The sequence below is a fragment of the Somniosus microcephalus genome, chromosome 3 (genome assembly GCF_052327205.1).
Source record: "Somniosus microcephalus isolate GS21.2 chromosome 3, FLI_Smic_1.0, whole genome shotgun sequence".
Classification (NCBI taxonomy): Eukaryota; Metazoa; Chordata; class Chondrichthyes; order Squaliformes; family Somniosidae; genus Somniosus; species Somniosus microcephalus.
Genome location: NC_140989.1, coordinates 379,040,665 through 379,056,042, shown reverse-complemented (window position 1 = coordinate 379,056,042; position 15,378 = coordinate 379,040,665).

Below are 15,378 nucleotides of genomic sequence, written 5' to 3'. Positions count from 1 at the left end.
AGCGCGACTGGGGAGGAAGAGAGAGCGCGACTGGGGGGAAGAGAGAGCGCGACTGGGGGGGAACAGAGAGCGCGACTGGGGGGAAGAGAGTGCGCGACTGGGGGGAAGAGAGAGCGCGACTGGGGGGGAAGAGAGAGAGCGACTGGGGGTGAAGAGAGAGCGCGACTGGGGGGAAGAGAGAGCGCGACTGGGGGGGAAGAGAGAGCGCGACTGGGGGGGAAGAGAGAGCGCGACTGGGGGGGAAGAGAGAGCGCGACTGGGGGGGAAGAGAGACCGCGACTGGGGGGGAAAGAGAGACCGCGACTGGGGGGGAAAGAGAGACCGCGACTGGGGGGAAGAGAGAGAGCGATGGGGGGAAGAGAGAGAGCGACTGGGGGGGGAAGAGAGAGAGCGACTGGGGGGAAGAGAGAGAGCGACTGGGGGGGAAGCGAGAGCGACTGGGGGGAAGCGAGAGCGACTGGGGGGAAGAGAGAGCGACTGGGGGGAAGAGAGAGCGACTGGGGGGAAGAGAGAGCGACTGGGGGGAAGAGAGAGCGACTGGGGGGGAAGAGAGAGAGCGACTGGGGGGAAGAGAGAGCGACTGGGGGGAAGAGAGAGCGACTGGGGGGAAGAGAGAGCGACTGGGGGGAAGAGAGAGCGACTGGGGGGAAGAGAGAGCGACTGGGGGGAAGAGAGAGAGCGACTGGGGGGAAGAGAGAGAGCGACGGGGCGGAAGAGAGAGAGCAACTGGGGGAAGAGAGAGAGCGACTGGGGGGAAGAGAGAGAGCGACTGGGGGGAAGAGAGAGAGCGACTGGGGGGGAGGAGAGAGAGCGACTGGGGGGGAAGAGACGGAGCGACTGGGGGGGAAGAGAGAGAGCGACTGGGGGGGAAGAGAGAGAGCGACTGGGGGGAAGAGAGAGAGCGATGGGGGGAAGAGAGAGAGCGACTGGGGGGGAAGAGAGAGAGCGACTGGGGGGAAGAGAGAGAGCGACTGGGGGGAAGCGAGAGCGACTGGGGGGAAGCGAGAGCGACTGGGGGGAAGAGAGAGCGACTGGGGGGAAGAGAGAGCGACTGGGGGAAGAGAGAGCGACTGGGGGGAAGAGAGAGCGACTGGGGGGGAAGAGAGAGAGCGACTGGGGGGGAAGAGAGAGAGCGACTGGGGGGAAGAGAGAGCGACTGGGGGGAAGAGAGAGCGACTGGGGGAAGAGAGAGCGACTGGGGGGAAGAGAGAGAGCGACGGGGCGGAAGAGAGAGAGCAACTGGGGGAAGAGAGAGAGCGACTGGGGGGAAGAGAGAGAGCGACTGGGGGGAAGAGAGAGAGCGACTGGGGGGAAGAGAGAGAGCGACTGGGGGGGAGGAGAGAGAGCGACTGGGGGGGAAGAGACGGAGCGACTGGGGGGGAAGAGAGAGAGCGACTGGGGGGGAAGAGAGAGAGCGACTGGGGGGAAGAGAGAGAGCGACTGGGGGGGAAGAGAGAGAGCGACTGGGGGGGAAGAGAGAGAGCGACGGGGGGAAGAGAGAGAGTGACGGGGGAAGAGCGAGAGCGACTGGGGGGGAAGAGGGAGAGCGCCGGGGGGGAAGAGAGAGCGACTGGGGGGGAAGAGAGAGAGAGCGACTGGGGGGAAGAGAGAGAGCGACTGGGGGGAAGAGAGAGAGCGACTGGGGGGAAGAGAGAGAGCGACTGGGGGGAAGAGAGAGAGCGACTGGGGGGGAAGAGAGAGAGCGACTGGGGGGGGAGAGAGAGAGAGCGACTGGGGGGAAGAGAGAGAGCGACTGGGGGAAGAGAGAGAGCGACTGGGGGGAAGAGAGAGAGCGACTGGGGGGAAGAGAGAGAGCGACTGGGGGGAAAGAGAGAGCGACTGGGGGGAAGAGAGAGAGCGACTGGGGGGAAGAGAGAGAGCGACTGGGGGGGAAGAGCGAGAGCGACGGGGGGGAAGAGTGAGAGCGACGGGGGGGAAGAGAGAGAGCGACTGGGGGGGAAGAGAGAGAGCGACGGGGGGAAGAGAGAGAACGACTGGGGGGAAGAGAGAGAGCGACTGGGGGGAAGAGAGAGAGCGACTGGGGGGAAGAGAGAGAGCGACTGGGGGGGAAGAGAGAGAGCGACTGGGGGGGAAGAGAGAGAGCGACTGGGGGAAGAGAGAGAGCGACTGGGGGGGAAGAGAGAGAGCGACTGGGGGGAAGAGAGAGAGCGACTGGGGGGAAGAGAGAGAGCGACTGGGGGGAAGAGAGAGAGCGACTGGGGGGAAGAGAGAGAGCGACTGGGGGGAAGAGAGAGCGACTGGGGGGAAGAGAGAGCGACTGGGGGGGAAGAGAGAGAGCGACTGGGGGGAAGAGAGAGAGCGACTGGGGGGGAAGAGAGAGCAACTGGGGGGAAGAGAGAGAGCGACTGGGGGGAAAAGGGAGAGCGACTGGGGGGGAAGAGAGAGAGCGACTGGGGGGAAGAGAGGGCGCAACTGGGGGGGAAGAGAGAGAGCGACTGGGGGGGAAGAGAGAGAGCAACTGGGGGGAAGAGAGAGAGCGACTGGGGGGGAAGAGAGAGAGCGACTGGGGGGGAAGAGAGAGAGCGACTGGGGGGAAGAGAGAGAGCGACTGGGGGGGAAGAGAGAGAGCGACTGGGGGGAAGAGAGAGAGCGACTGGGGGGGAAGAGAGAGAGCGACTGTGGGGGAAGAGAGAGAGCGACTGGGGGGAAGTGAGAGAGCGACTGGGGGGGAAGAGAGAGAGCGACTGGGGGGGAAGAGACGGAGCGACTGGGGGGGAAGAGACAGAGAGCGACTGGGGGGGAAGAGAGAGAGCGACTGGGGGGAAGAGAGAGAGCGACTGGGGGGAAGAGAGAGAGCGACTGGGGGGGAAGAGAGAGAACGACTGGGGGGGGAAGAGAGAGCGACTGGGGGGGAAGAGAGAGAGCGACGGGGGGAAGAGAGAGAGCGACTGGGGGGGAAGAGAGAGAGCGACTGGGGGGGAAGAGAGAGAGCGACTTGGGGGGGAAGAGAGAGAGCGAGTGGGGGGGGAAGGGAGAGAGAGCGACTGGGGGGAAGAGAGAGAGCGACTGGGGGGGAAGAGTGAGAGCGACGGGGGGGAAGAGAGAGAGCGACTGGGGGGAAGAGAGAGAGCGACTGGGGGAAGAGAGAGAGCGACGGGGGGAAGAGAGAGAGCGACAGGGGGGGAAGAGAGAGAGCGACTGGGGGGAAGAGAGAGAGCGACGGGGGGAAGAGAGAGAGCGACTGGGGGGGAAGAGAGAGAGCGACTGGGGGAAGAGAGAGAGCGACTGGGGGAAGAGAGAGAGAGAGAGCGACTGGGGGGGAAGAGAGAGAGCGACTGGGGGGGAAGAGAGAGAGCGACTGGGGGGGAAGAGAGAGAGCGACTGGGGGGGAAGAGAGAGAGTGACTGGGGGGGGGAAGAGAGAGAGCGACTGGGGGGGAAGAGAGAGAGCGACTGGGGGGGAAGAGAGAGAGAGCGACTGGGGGGAAGAGAGAGAGCGACGGGGGGAAGAGAGAGAGCGACTGGGGGGGGAAAGAGAGAGAGCGACTGGGGGGGGAAGAGAGAGAGTGACTCGGGGGGAAGAGAGAGAGCGACTGGGGGAAGTGAGAGAGCGACTGGGGGGGAAGAGAGAGAGCGACTGGGGGGGAAGAGAGAGAGCGACTGGGGGGGAAGAGAGAGAGCGACTGGGGGGGAAGAGAGAGAGCGACTGGGGGAAGAGAGAGAGCGACCGGGGGGGAAGTGAGAGAGCGACTGGGGGGGAAGAGTGAGAGCGACTGGGGGGGAAGAGAGAGAGCGACGGGGGGGGAAGAGAGAGAGCGACTGGGGGGAAGAGAGAGAGCGACTGGGGGGGAAGAGAGAGAGCGACTGGGGGGGAAGAGAGAGAGCGACTCGGGGGGGAAGAGAGAGAGCGACTGGGGGGAAAGAGAGAGAGCGACTGGGGGGAAGAGAGAGGGCGACTGGGGGGGAAGAGAGAGAGCGACTGGGGGGAAGAGAGAGAGCGACTGGGGGGGAAGAGAGAGAGCGACTGGGGGGGAAAGAGAGAGAGCGACTGGGGGGGAAAGAGAGAGAGCGACTGGGGGGAAGAGAGGGAGCGACTGGGGGGAAGAGAGAGAGCGACTGGGGGGAAGAGAGAGAGCGACTGGGGGGAAGAGAGAGAGCGACGGGGGGAAGAGAGAGAGCGACTGGGGGGGAAGAGAGAGAGCGACGGGGGGGAAGAGAGAGAGCGACTGGGGGGAAGAGGGAGAGCGACTGTGGGGGGAGAGAGAGACTGGGGGGGAAGAGAGAGAGCGACTGGGGGGGAAGAGAGAGAGCGACTGGGGGGGGAAGAGAGAGCGACTGGGGGGGGAAGAGAGAGAGCGACTGGGGGGGGAAGAGAGAGCGACAGGGGGAAGAGGGAGCGACTGGGGGGAAGAGAGAGAGAGAGAGAGAGGGGATGGGAAGGGGAGGGGGAAGGGGGGAGGGGAAGGGGTGGGGGGTGAAGGGGGTGTGTGGGGGGGTGGGGGGCAAGGGGGCTGCGGTTGTCGGATGGAAGTGGGGGTGGGGGAAGGGGGGGTGGGGGGGTAAGTGGGGGGGTGGGGTGTGGTGAGGGGGTGGGGGGCGTGGGGGGTGGAAAGGGAAGGGGGGGGAGATAAACTTAAAGTACAGGAAACTTTGTGCTATCCGGCACCCAGTCTCCAGAGTTAATGTTGAGAGATACCGAGATTCTTATCCCCGTATTTGACAACAAACACTGTTGCGATAGCAAAATACTGCAGATGTTGGAAATCCGAAATAACAACAGAAAATGCTGGAAAAACAGCTTCTAAACACTGGGTGTGGCCCTAAAGCTCTGCAGCTAAAGCTGTTGCTACAGCTACAGACCTTGCACAGCTTGACTGTTCAAACAAAGGAGAATAAAGAAACAAAGAATAGGCTGCTGATTTTTGTGGTGGCTCCAGATTGCCGGATAGCACAAAGTTTCCTGTACTTATAAAACATTTTTGGTAAATCTTTCTATAACATACACTTTACAACCTCACCAATCTTTTTATTAAACAAGGGGTCCTCACCTCTCAGTGTTGTACCACAAACAATGGCCGCCGCTTGCTTTTCAGTTGGAAAGATTAGGCCCCGCCCACACAGCCGATTGTCTGTCTCGGTCACCAGGACCCGATTTGGAGCACAGAAGCCCCACCCACTCTATGTTCCTGTACTAAGATGGCCGCGCATGCACACTTACACACTGAATCAAAATGGCGTCGCACTGTAACTTTTCACCCTCCTTGACAAAGATGGCTGCCGTTAACTTGGGGCTGTCAGCAGAAGAAATTTCCTCAGCTGCAAACACAGGATCTTCAGATTATTATTCGGGGCTTGCGACCTACCCCAGTTGCTTATGAAGCCTCCCCACCTACTGACCCCGGGAATGGAGCTGAGGCAGCACACCCTCTCTCCTCTGCCAGTGTTTGTCTCTGCCTAGGCCGGGAGCCTGGGTCTAGATTTGCACTGCTGGCAGTTGGAGAAGCCTAGGCCCCGGGCCTGGAAAAACGGTGAAAGGTAGGAGAATTATAGAGGTTAGAGAAAAGATTTACAAATTAATTAACTTTTTTTAAAAACAATTTGTGTTTTAAAAGCAACTTTTCTTTTGCTGGAAATGTAGATTTGAAAAGAAACACGCAGAAAGCGGGAAAAAGAAATGAAAAGTTTAGAATCAAGATGGCGGCGACTCACCTCGGTTCAGAACGATAAGGCCCGCCCACACACGCACCGATTGGTCGACCGTCAGGTCACCAAAGCGTAGGATTGGTCAATCGTCCCGTCACTCGGCTGTAGGAGGGCCCACCCGCACGCGCCAGGAACCCGGCGTATGATTGGTCGACCTCGAAGTCACTCTGTCGCTAATGAGCGGATAATGAGATGCTAATGAGTGGAATTTTGACCGTTTTTCGGATACCGCGGGCGCAATTTTTGTCCGGCCGAAACGTAAATACGCTTACAATCGTTTTGGAATGGTGAGCTTTCTTTCGACGTAATGCACGCGTAGGTACGCTCTGTAACTTTCGAGCGCATAGCCGGACAGACGTACACGTGAGGACAGACAGACAGAAGGACAGACAGAAGGACAGACAGACAGACAGACAGAAGTATCCGTTTATATATGTAGATATATCATTGAGCTGGTGCCTGAGAATGGAAAGAGTTAATTAGTTTGGGTCAATAATCTTCTGCCCCAGCTCACAGACAGGCTGCAGACATCCGTCTCTCTCCGTGTTTTCAAGGTGCCCACGAGGAGACTCGCAGGAAGAGAGTGTGGAGGTCGGGCAGTGGCTGTGAGATTTCCCAGGAGAAGGACAGACATGCACACAATCACTGAACAGGAGCAGCGGTAGTGAAAGGAGAGACAGAATGGTGGCGCAGTGATTATGTTACTAGACTAGTAATCTAGAGACCTGGAGTAATGATCTGGAGACTCGAGTTCAAATCCCACCACGACAGCTGGGGAATTTAAATTCAGTTAATTAAATAAATCTGGAATAAAAAGCTAGTATCAGCAATGGTGAACATGAAACTATAGGATTGTTATAAAAACCCCTAACTAATGCCCTTTAGGGTAGGAAATCTACCGTCCTTACCTGGTCTGGCCTATATTTGACTCCAGACCCACAGCAATGTGATTGACTCTTAACTGCCCTCTGAAATGGCCGAGCATCACTCAGTTGTAAAAAAATGGCTACGAAAAACAATATGAATACAAAAACCAGACAGACCACCCGGCATCGACCTCAGCACCAACAATGGCACAACCTGCCCAGTCAACCCTCCAAAGTCCTCCTCGCCAACATCTGGGGACTTGTGCCAACATTGGGAGAGCCGTCCCACAGACTAGTCAAGCAACAACCTGACATCGTCACACTCAAAGAATCATACCTTTCAGTCAATGTCCCAAACTCCTCTATCACCATCCCTGGGTATGTCCTGTCCCACCAGCAGGACAGACCCACTAGGGGTGGCGGCACAGTGGTATACAGTTGGGAAGGAGTGGCCCTGGGAGTTCTCAACATTGACTCCAGACCCCATGAAGACTCATGGCTTCAGGTCAAGCATGGGCAAAGAAACCTCCTGCTGATTGTCACCTACCGCCCTCCCTCAGCTGATGAATCAGTACTCCTCCATGTTGAACACCACTTGGAAGAAGCACTGAGAGTAGCAAGGGCACAGAATGTACTCTGGGTGGGGGACTTCAATGTCCATCACCAAGAGTGGCTCGGTAGCACCACTACTGACTGAGCTGGCCGAGTCCTGAAGGAAATAGCTGCCAGTCTGTGCCTGCGACAGGTGGTGAGAGAACCAACACGAGCAGAAAAACCTACTTGAGCTCTTCCTCACCAATCTACCCGTCGCAGATGCATCTGTCCATGATAACATTGGTAGCAGTGACCACCACACAGTCCTTGTGGAGACGACATCCCGTCTTCACACTGAGGACACCCTCCATCGTGTTGTGTGGCACTACCACCGTGCTAAATGGGATAGATTCAAAACAGATCTAGCAGCTCAAAACTGGACATCCATGAGGCGCTGTGGGCCATCATCAGCAGCAGAATAGTATTCCACCACAATCTGTAGCCTCATGGCCCGGCATGTCCCTCACTCTAGCATTACCATCAAGCCAGGGGACCAACGCTGGTTCAATAAAGTGATGCTCGGCCATTTCAGAGGGCAGTTAAGAGTCAATCACATTGCTGTGGGTCTGGAGTCAAATATAGGCCAGACCAGGTAAGGACGGCAGATTTCCTACCCTAAAGGGCATTAGTTAGGGGTTTTTATAACAATCCTATAGTTATTGAAGAACATGCCAGGCATACATAAAAATGCGGTGCCAACCTAGGGAAGCTGCAACACAGGATTACATTCATGCTAAAAAGCAGAAGCAGCATGCTATAGACAGAGCTAAGCGATCCCACAATCAACTGATCAGATCACAGCTCTGCAGTCCTGCCACATCCAGTCGTGAATGGTGGTGGACCATTAAACAACTAACGGGAGGAGGAGGCTCCATGAATATCCCCATCCTCAATGATGGTGGAGCCCAGCACGTGAGTGCAAAAGACAAGGCTGAAGCGTTTGCAAACATCTTCAGCCAGAAGTGCCGAGTGGATGATCCATATCGGCCTACTCCCGAGGTCCCCACCATCACAGAAGCCAGTCTTTAGCCAATTTGATTCACTCCACGTGATATCAAGAAACAGCTGAGTGCACTGGATACAGCAAAGGCTATGGGCCCTGACAACATCCCGGCTATCGTGCTGAAGACTTGTGCTCCAGAACTAGCCGCACCTCTAGTCAAGCTGTTCCAGTACAGCTGTAACACTGGCATCTATCCAACAATGTAGAAAACTGCCCAGGTGTGTCCTGTCTACAAAAAGCATGACAAATCCAATCCAGCCAATTACCGCCCCATCAGTCTACTCGCAATCATCAGCAAAGTGACAGAAGCTGTCGTCGACAGTGCTAGCAAGTGGCACTTACCAATAACCTGCTCACTGATGCCCAGTTTGAGATCCGCCAGGACCACTCAGCTCCAGACCTCATTACAGCCTTGGTCCAAACATGGACATAAGAACTGAATTCCAGAGGTGAGGTGAGAGTGACTGCCCCTGACATCAAGGCAGCATTTGACCGAGTGTGGCATCAAAGAGCCCTAGTAAAACTGAAGTCAGTGGAAATCAGGGGGGAAACTCTCCACTGGCTGGAGTCATACCTAGCACAAAGGAAGATGGCGGTGGTGGTTGGAGGTCAATCATCACAGCCCCAGGACATCGCTGCAGGAGTTCCTCAGGGCAGTGTCCTAGGCCCAACCATCTTCAGCTGCTTCATCCATGACCTTCCCTCCATCATAAGGTCAAAAGTGGGGATGTTCACTGTTGACTGCACAGTGTTCAGTGCCACTCGCAACTCCACAGATAATGAAGCAGTCCATGCCCACATGCAGCAAGACCTGGGTGACATTCAGGCTTGGGCTGATAAGTGGCAGGTAACATTCACGCCACACAAATGCCAGGCATTGACTTTATCCAGCAAGAGAGAGTCTAACCACCTCCCCTTGACATTCAACGGTATTACCATCGCCGAATCCCCCACCAACAACATCCTGGGGGTCACCATTGACCAGAAATGTAACTAGACCGGCCACATAAATACTGTGGCAACAAGAGCAGACCAGAGGCTGGGTATTCTGTGGCGAGTGTCTCACCTCCTGACTCCCCAAAGCCTTTCCACCATCTACAAGGCACAAGTAAGGAGTGTGATGGAATACTCTCCACTTGCCTGGATGAGTGCAGCTCCAACAGCACTCAAGAAGCTCGACACCATCCAGGACAAAGCAGCCCACTTGATTGGCACCCCATCCACCACCTTAAACATTCACTCCCTCCACCACCGGCGTACCGCGGCTGCAGTGTGTACCATCTACAAGATGCACTGCAGCAACTCACCAAGGATTCTTCGGCAGCACCTCCCAAACACACGACCTCTTCCACCTAGAAGGACAAGGGCAGCAGGCACATGGGAACACCACCACCTCCAAGTTCCCCTCTACGTCACACACTATCCTGACTTGGAAGTATATCGCCATTACTCCATTGTCGCTGGGTCAAAATCCTGGAACTCCCTCCCTAACAGCACTGTGGCTGTTACCACACGGACTGCAGTGGTTCAAGAAGGCGGCTCGCCACCACCTTCTCAAGGGAAACTAGGGATGGGCAATAAATGCTGGCCTTGCCAGTGACGCCCACATCCCATGAATTAATAAAAAAAGGACTTGCTGAGGGTCAGAGAGCAGGCTGTCATTTCCTGAGCCTCTGACACTGTGCTGGGATGAAGTGGAATTGGGGACTTTCTCCTGTGTCCCTGCTCCTTGTCCCCAGTGACACACAGGGAATAAGGATTGAGTCTTGGATTGTCCCAGTTTACAGGCTTCGGCTGACACTGGGCACTCAGAGAAACATCATTATCCAGCCACTAAACACACCTGGAACATCTGGGCGGGAGCTCAGTGACACAACTAGTCAGCAACATCTGTAAATGGCGGTCTGCTCCCGGGCATCTGTCCCTCCAATCCCCAAGAGGGAATCACCTTTCTCAATGATTCTTTTCACAGAGTCTTCACTGTGAGTTAAATATTGGCCGTGTGTGGTTAGTAAACACAATTCTACACAAAGCACCCTCAGAGATCAGCAAGATCATTGTCTTACAGGAATCTCACAGCACAGAGGAGGCCATTCCGCCCATCGTGCCTGTACCGGCCCTTTATCTGCTCATTTTCACGCTGCTGTTTGTGGGATCTTGCTGTGCACAAATTGGCTGCCGCGTTTCCTACATTACAACAGTGACTACACTTCAAATTTACTTCATTGGCTGTGAAGCGCTTTGGGAGGTCCTGAGATGGTGAAAGGTAGAAATACAAGTCTTTCTTATTACTTTCCAACTCTCCCACTGGGTGTAACGGGGAGGTGAGACAATGCTCACTGACTGGGATAGTCCCAGCATCAGATTCACAGGAGAGAGAGACAGAGACAGAGAGAGAGTAAGCGAGAAAGACAGAGAGAGAGACAGAGAGTGAGACAGAGAGTGAGACAGAGAGAGAGACAGAGGGAGAGACAGAGAGAGAGAGAGAGAAAGAGAGAGAGAGTGAGACAGAGAGAGAGACAGAGAGAGAGACAGAGAGAGAGTAAGCGAGAAAGACAGAGAGAGAGAGAGTGAGACAGAGAGAGACAGAGAGAGACAGGGAGGTGGGGAGACTCACCCTCACTGATCGGGGGGGGGCCCTGGGCTTTAGTTCTTGTTGTGTTTGTACCGCTATACACAACTACATAAAATAATAAAGCAGCAGAGACTGAGAGTAACTTCAAGTGATCTTTACTGGGTAACTGGAATGTCGGCACTGACTGTACAAATCGATATGCGTCTGTTATATACGCTCGCAACTAAGGATGTACATCTGCAAAACAAAGTAGTCCCTTCAATGTTGTATACGTTACACTTCCTCCCCCTTTAGTTTAATAGTATATTAACGCAAAATTTCTATAATTAACATAGAGAGCCTGTCTTTACAGGAACCTTTTTGGTTTTCTTGAAAGTAACAAAATTCAAATTCCAACATAACATTTATTTTGTCAACAGCCCTTTGACAAGTCAAGTCTCTGGGGAGGCCTCCTCTGCCTCTCTGGGTAACGTCTCTCCAGACTCTTTTGCTTTGGAGAATGAGACTGTACAGGTACAGGTGCATCAGGTGAGCTATCAGCACAGGTAGAGCTCTCAGCTGTGGATGAGGCTGGTGCTGATGCTGATGAATCAGGAGTGCCTGTTTCCATGTCAGGTGAGTCTGGGCGAGGTATAGGGGTGTTTTCCACCTGAACATCCAGAATTTGGTCCACATGACGTCTCAAAACGTTCTCTCCCACATCCACAGTATACATCAGTGGTCCCTCTCTTGTGGATATTGTACCTGGTTGCCACTTTTCTGTCCGGAAATCACGAGCAAGAACTGACTGTCCCACACTGAAGCTTCTTGTTGGCTTAGCATTCAAATGTTTGAACTGTTTGTTCTCTACATCACGACGTACATTCGGTTCAAGAAGGTCCATGCGAGATCTCAGGTTCCTGTTCAGAAACATCATCGCTGGAGTCTGATTAGTGGCTGCGTGTACTGCGTTCCGATAAGCAAAGAGGAAATTGTCTATCTTGTGTTGCAGTGGTAGATTCTCGCTGTACATTGCTTTGATGGCCTTCTTGAAAGTCTGTACGAATCTTTCTGCCAAGCCATTTGTAGCTGGATGGTACGGGGCAGATGTGTAGTGCTTGATTCCATTTTTCCTCATGAAACCTTGGAATTCGTCAGAGACAAATTGTCGTCCATTGTCTGTGCAGATTTGTTCTGGTAGGCCATTTCTAGCGAACATGGTCCTCAGAACTGAAATGGTCTTTTCAAATGTGGTTAATTTCATTTTAATGACCTCGGTTCATTTGGAATGTGCATCGACTACAATCAAGAACATGGAGTCCATGAACGGTCCAGCAAAGTCGATGTGCACACGTTGCCATGGTGATGAGGGCCATTCCCATGGATGGAGAGGGGCTTGTGGTGGTGCGTTCTGGACCTTTTGACATCCTGAGCAGCTCTTTGTCAGGTCCTCGATCTGGTTGTCAATTCCCGGCCACCACACGTATCCACGGGAAAGGCTTTTCATCTTTACCGTACCTAAGTGGTCTTCATGCAGTTCATCTAGCACTCGGTTACGAAGCTTGGGAGGAATCACAACTCGTGAGCTGCACATCAGTGTTCCCCGACACACTGATAACTGCTCCCTCCTGGCTGAGAATGCTGGAAACAATGAGTCACCATGCGCTGGCCATCCCTTCACAGTGATGTCATAAACTTTTGACAATGTAGGGTCATTGCGTGTTTCTCTTTCAATGAGGGAGTTTGTCACTGGTAGCTGCTCAACTATTGTTGTGTGAAATACCTCTGCTGAGTCAACTGTTGTAGTTCTCTCTGAGGTCGGCAGTGGTAAACGTGACAAACCATCGGCATTGCCATGTTGCTTGGTCCCCTTGTATTCAATGTCATACAGGTGAGCCCCTAGGAAGAGTGACCATCGCTGTAGCCGTTGTGCCGTCATCACTGGAACCGCCCTTCCTTGGGTTGAAGATTGAAACGAGAGGCTGGTGGTCAGTTAACAGTGTAAACTGTTGACCATACAAGTAGTGGTTGAATTTCTTGACTCCCCACACAAGGCTGAGGGCCTCTCGGTCAATCTGTGCATAATTGCGTTCAGCTGTAGTCAATGATCTTGAGGCAAAGGCTATTGGGCCTAGAAATTCAGTGGGCTGCGCCACCAGTTAGCGCCCAAAGAGGGCACTCAGTGGCTTTAACACCACTGGCCACACCTCCCGCGATATTTAGCGGGGCGCAAATGGCGGCGTTAGCCTGTAGCGCTGCGCCGCCACCGATGACGTCATCGGTGTGCGCAGCACCCCGCTCCCGCCCCGATCACCATATTTGGTCACGCCCGCCTCTTTAACGCCGGTCGCAAATCGCGACCGGTTCACAGGGCCTACCTGTGGCGGTAGTGGCGCTAGTTAAGGTGGAGGTGCGGGGCGGCCGCTTTTTCGGCGGCCGCCTGCCAGCACCTCCGTCCCCGGCCTCCTAAACCCCCCCCCCCGCGGCATTGCCGGCTGTTTCCCGAGAGCCCGGCACTTCTCCTTGGTGCCGGGCTCATTTGCCGGCACTCGCGAGCGGGGATCGCGCTGTTGCAGGCACCTCCCCCTTAACAGTGGGAGGAAGGCCTGCAGTACCGCAGCGTGCCGTGCCGCAGCGTGTGGCGCTGCGGCCCTTAGCGCGCCGATATTCAGGGTGAGCGCCCCAAGCGGGGCGCGGGGAGCCTCGAGTAGCGGCCCGCTTCCGTTTGGGGCACAGAAACTGAATATCGGGATGGCGCAAGTGGCTCCGCTCGCAGCGGTAATTCCGGCGCCCAGGCGAGCTTGGCGCCCCAAACGACGCCCAACTGAATTTTTAGCCCTTGGTCTTTCTGAGCCATCTGGGAACTTATGTGACAACACGGCACCAATGCCATGGGGTGAAGCATCACATGCCAGTCGAAAAGGTAAGGATGGGTCAAAGTGAGCTCGCACCTCTTCTGAAGTAATGAGTCTTTTACTCTCTTGAAAAGCTTGTTCACAGCTGTCACTCCACTTCCATTGTGACCCTGTCTGTCGCAGTGCATTTAGTGGATGTAACACTGTGGATAGGTTGGGCAAGAACTTGTGATAGTAGTTCACCAGTCCAAGGTATGATCTCAACTGAGACACATTTTCAGGTGTTGGTGCATTAATCACAGCTTCAATCTTGTCTGGAGACTTGTGTAAACCGTCCTTGTCAATCACATGTCCACAGTATGAGATTTCCTTTTTGAAAAACTCACACTTGTCTCGGTTCGCTCGGAATCCATACTCCCATAACCTGATGAGTACCTGTTCGAGGTTGGAAAGGTGGTCGTTGTCATTCTTGCCAGTAATGATGATGTCATCAAGATAGCACTGAGTACCTGGGATCCCCTGCAGGACTTGGTCCATTGCCCTTTGCCAGATTGCAGGAGCTGATGCTATTCCGAATACCAGCCGGTTGTACTGGTAAAGGCCTTTGTGCGTATTTATTGTCAGGTACTTCTTTGATGCATCATCAATTTCCATTTGGAAATAGGCCTGGGCAAAGTCAATCTTTGTGAAGTGTTCCCCTCTTGACAGGGAAGCAAAGATGTCCTCAATGCGAGGCAATGGGTACTGTACTGTGTGGAGGACTGGGTTAACAGTCACTTTAAAGTCTCCGCAGATGCACACTTTTCTTGGCTTTCCTGGTTTTGTGCTGGAGGTTTTCTTCATCACTGGAACTATAGGTGTGGCCCATTCACTCCAATCCACCTTGGGCAGGTCCCCTAACTGCTCCAAGTTCTCCAGCTCTGCTTCTACTGAAGGGCGAATTGCATAAGGCACTGGTCTGGCCTTGTGGAACTTTGGATTTGCGTTCTCCTCAATCTTAATTTTTGCTTTCATGCCCTTAAGTGTTCCTATTCCCTTCTTGAACACTTCCTGAGAGTCAGAGAATATTTGTGACAGTCTCTCAGGAGTGGCGTTGCTGTCCTCCTTTGCTGACACAAACAGTGCTTGGATGGTGTGCCAATCCAACTGTATTTTCCTGAGCCATTCACGTCCCAGTAATGGTGGTCCTCCATTTTCCACTACATAGAGGTTCAATTATGGTATTTTTTTTTTTTGTATGTCACCGTCACTTTTATTTTACCTTTGGGGCACACTCTTTGTCCTGTGTATGTCTTTAACAGTACTTTAGTTGGCCTCAGCGGTATGTGTGAAAACAGTCGTTTGTAGTCATGTACAGAGATCACTGTTAAAGCTGAGCCTGTGTCCAACTCCATTTTCAGCCTAACTCCTGCCACTTCTGGAGTAACCCATATTATTCTGTGATCCCCTGTCTCTTTCACACTGTGTAGTTTTAGACAAGCCAGATCCTCTTCCTCTGAGTCTGTGTCACTTTTTTCTTTATCTGAACTGTCTCCAGTCACGTAGTGTACCTTCTTGTATCTATCTTTGAAAGGTTTCTTGTTTTCAGTCACTTGATGTGCCTTTTTGTTACTCTGTATTGTATCAGTTTTCGGCTTCTTATTTGCTTTGCAGACTCTTTCAATGTGCCCTCGTCTGCCACATTGTCTGCAGTCTTTGTCTTTAAACCAACAGGCATTGTGGTCATGTGACATTTTGCCACAGCGATAGCACTTCTTTTCTTGTTTCAGTGACATTTTATTAGTTGAATATTCCAGGGATTTTTGTTGAATTTCTAAAGCGCCACGTGCTGCTGCTTCCATTG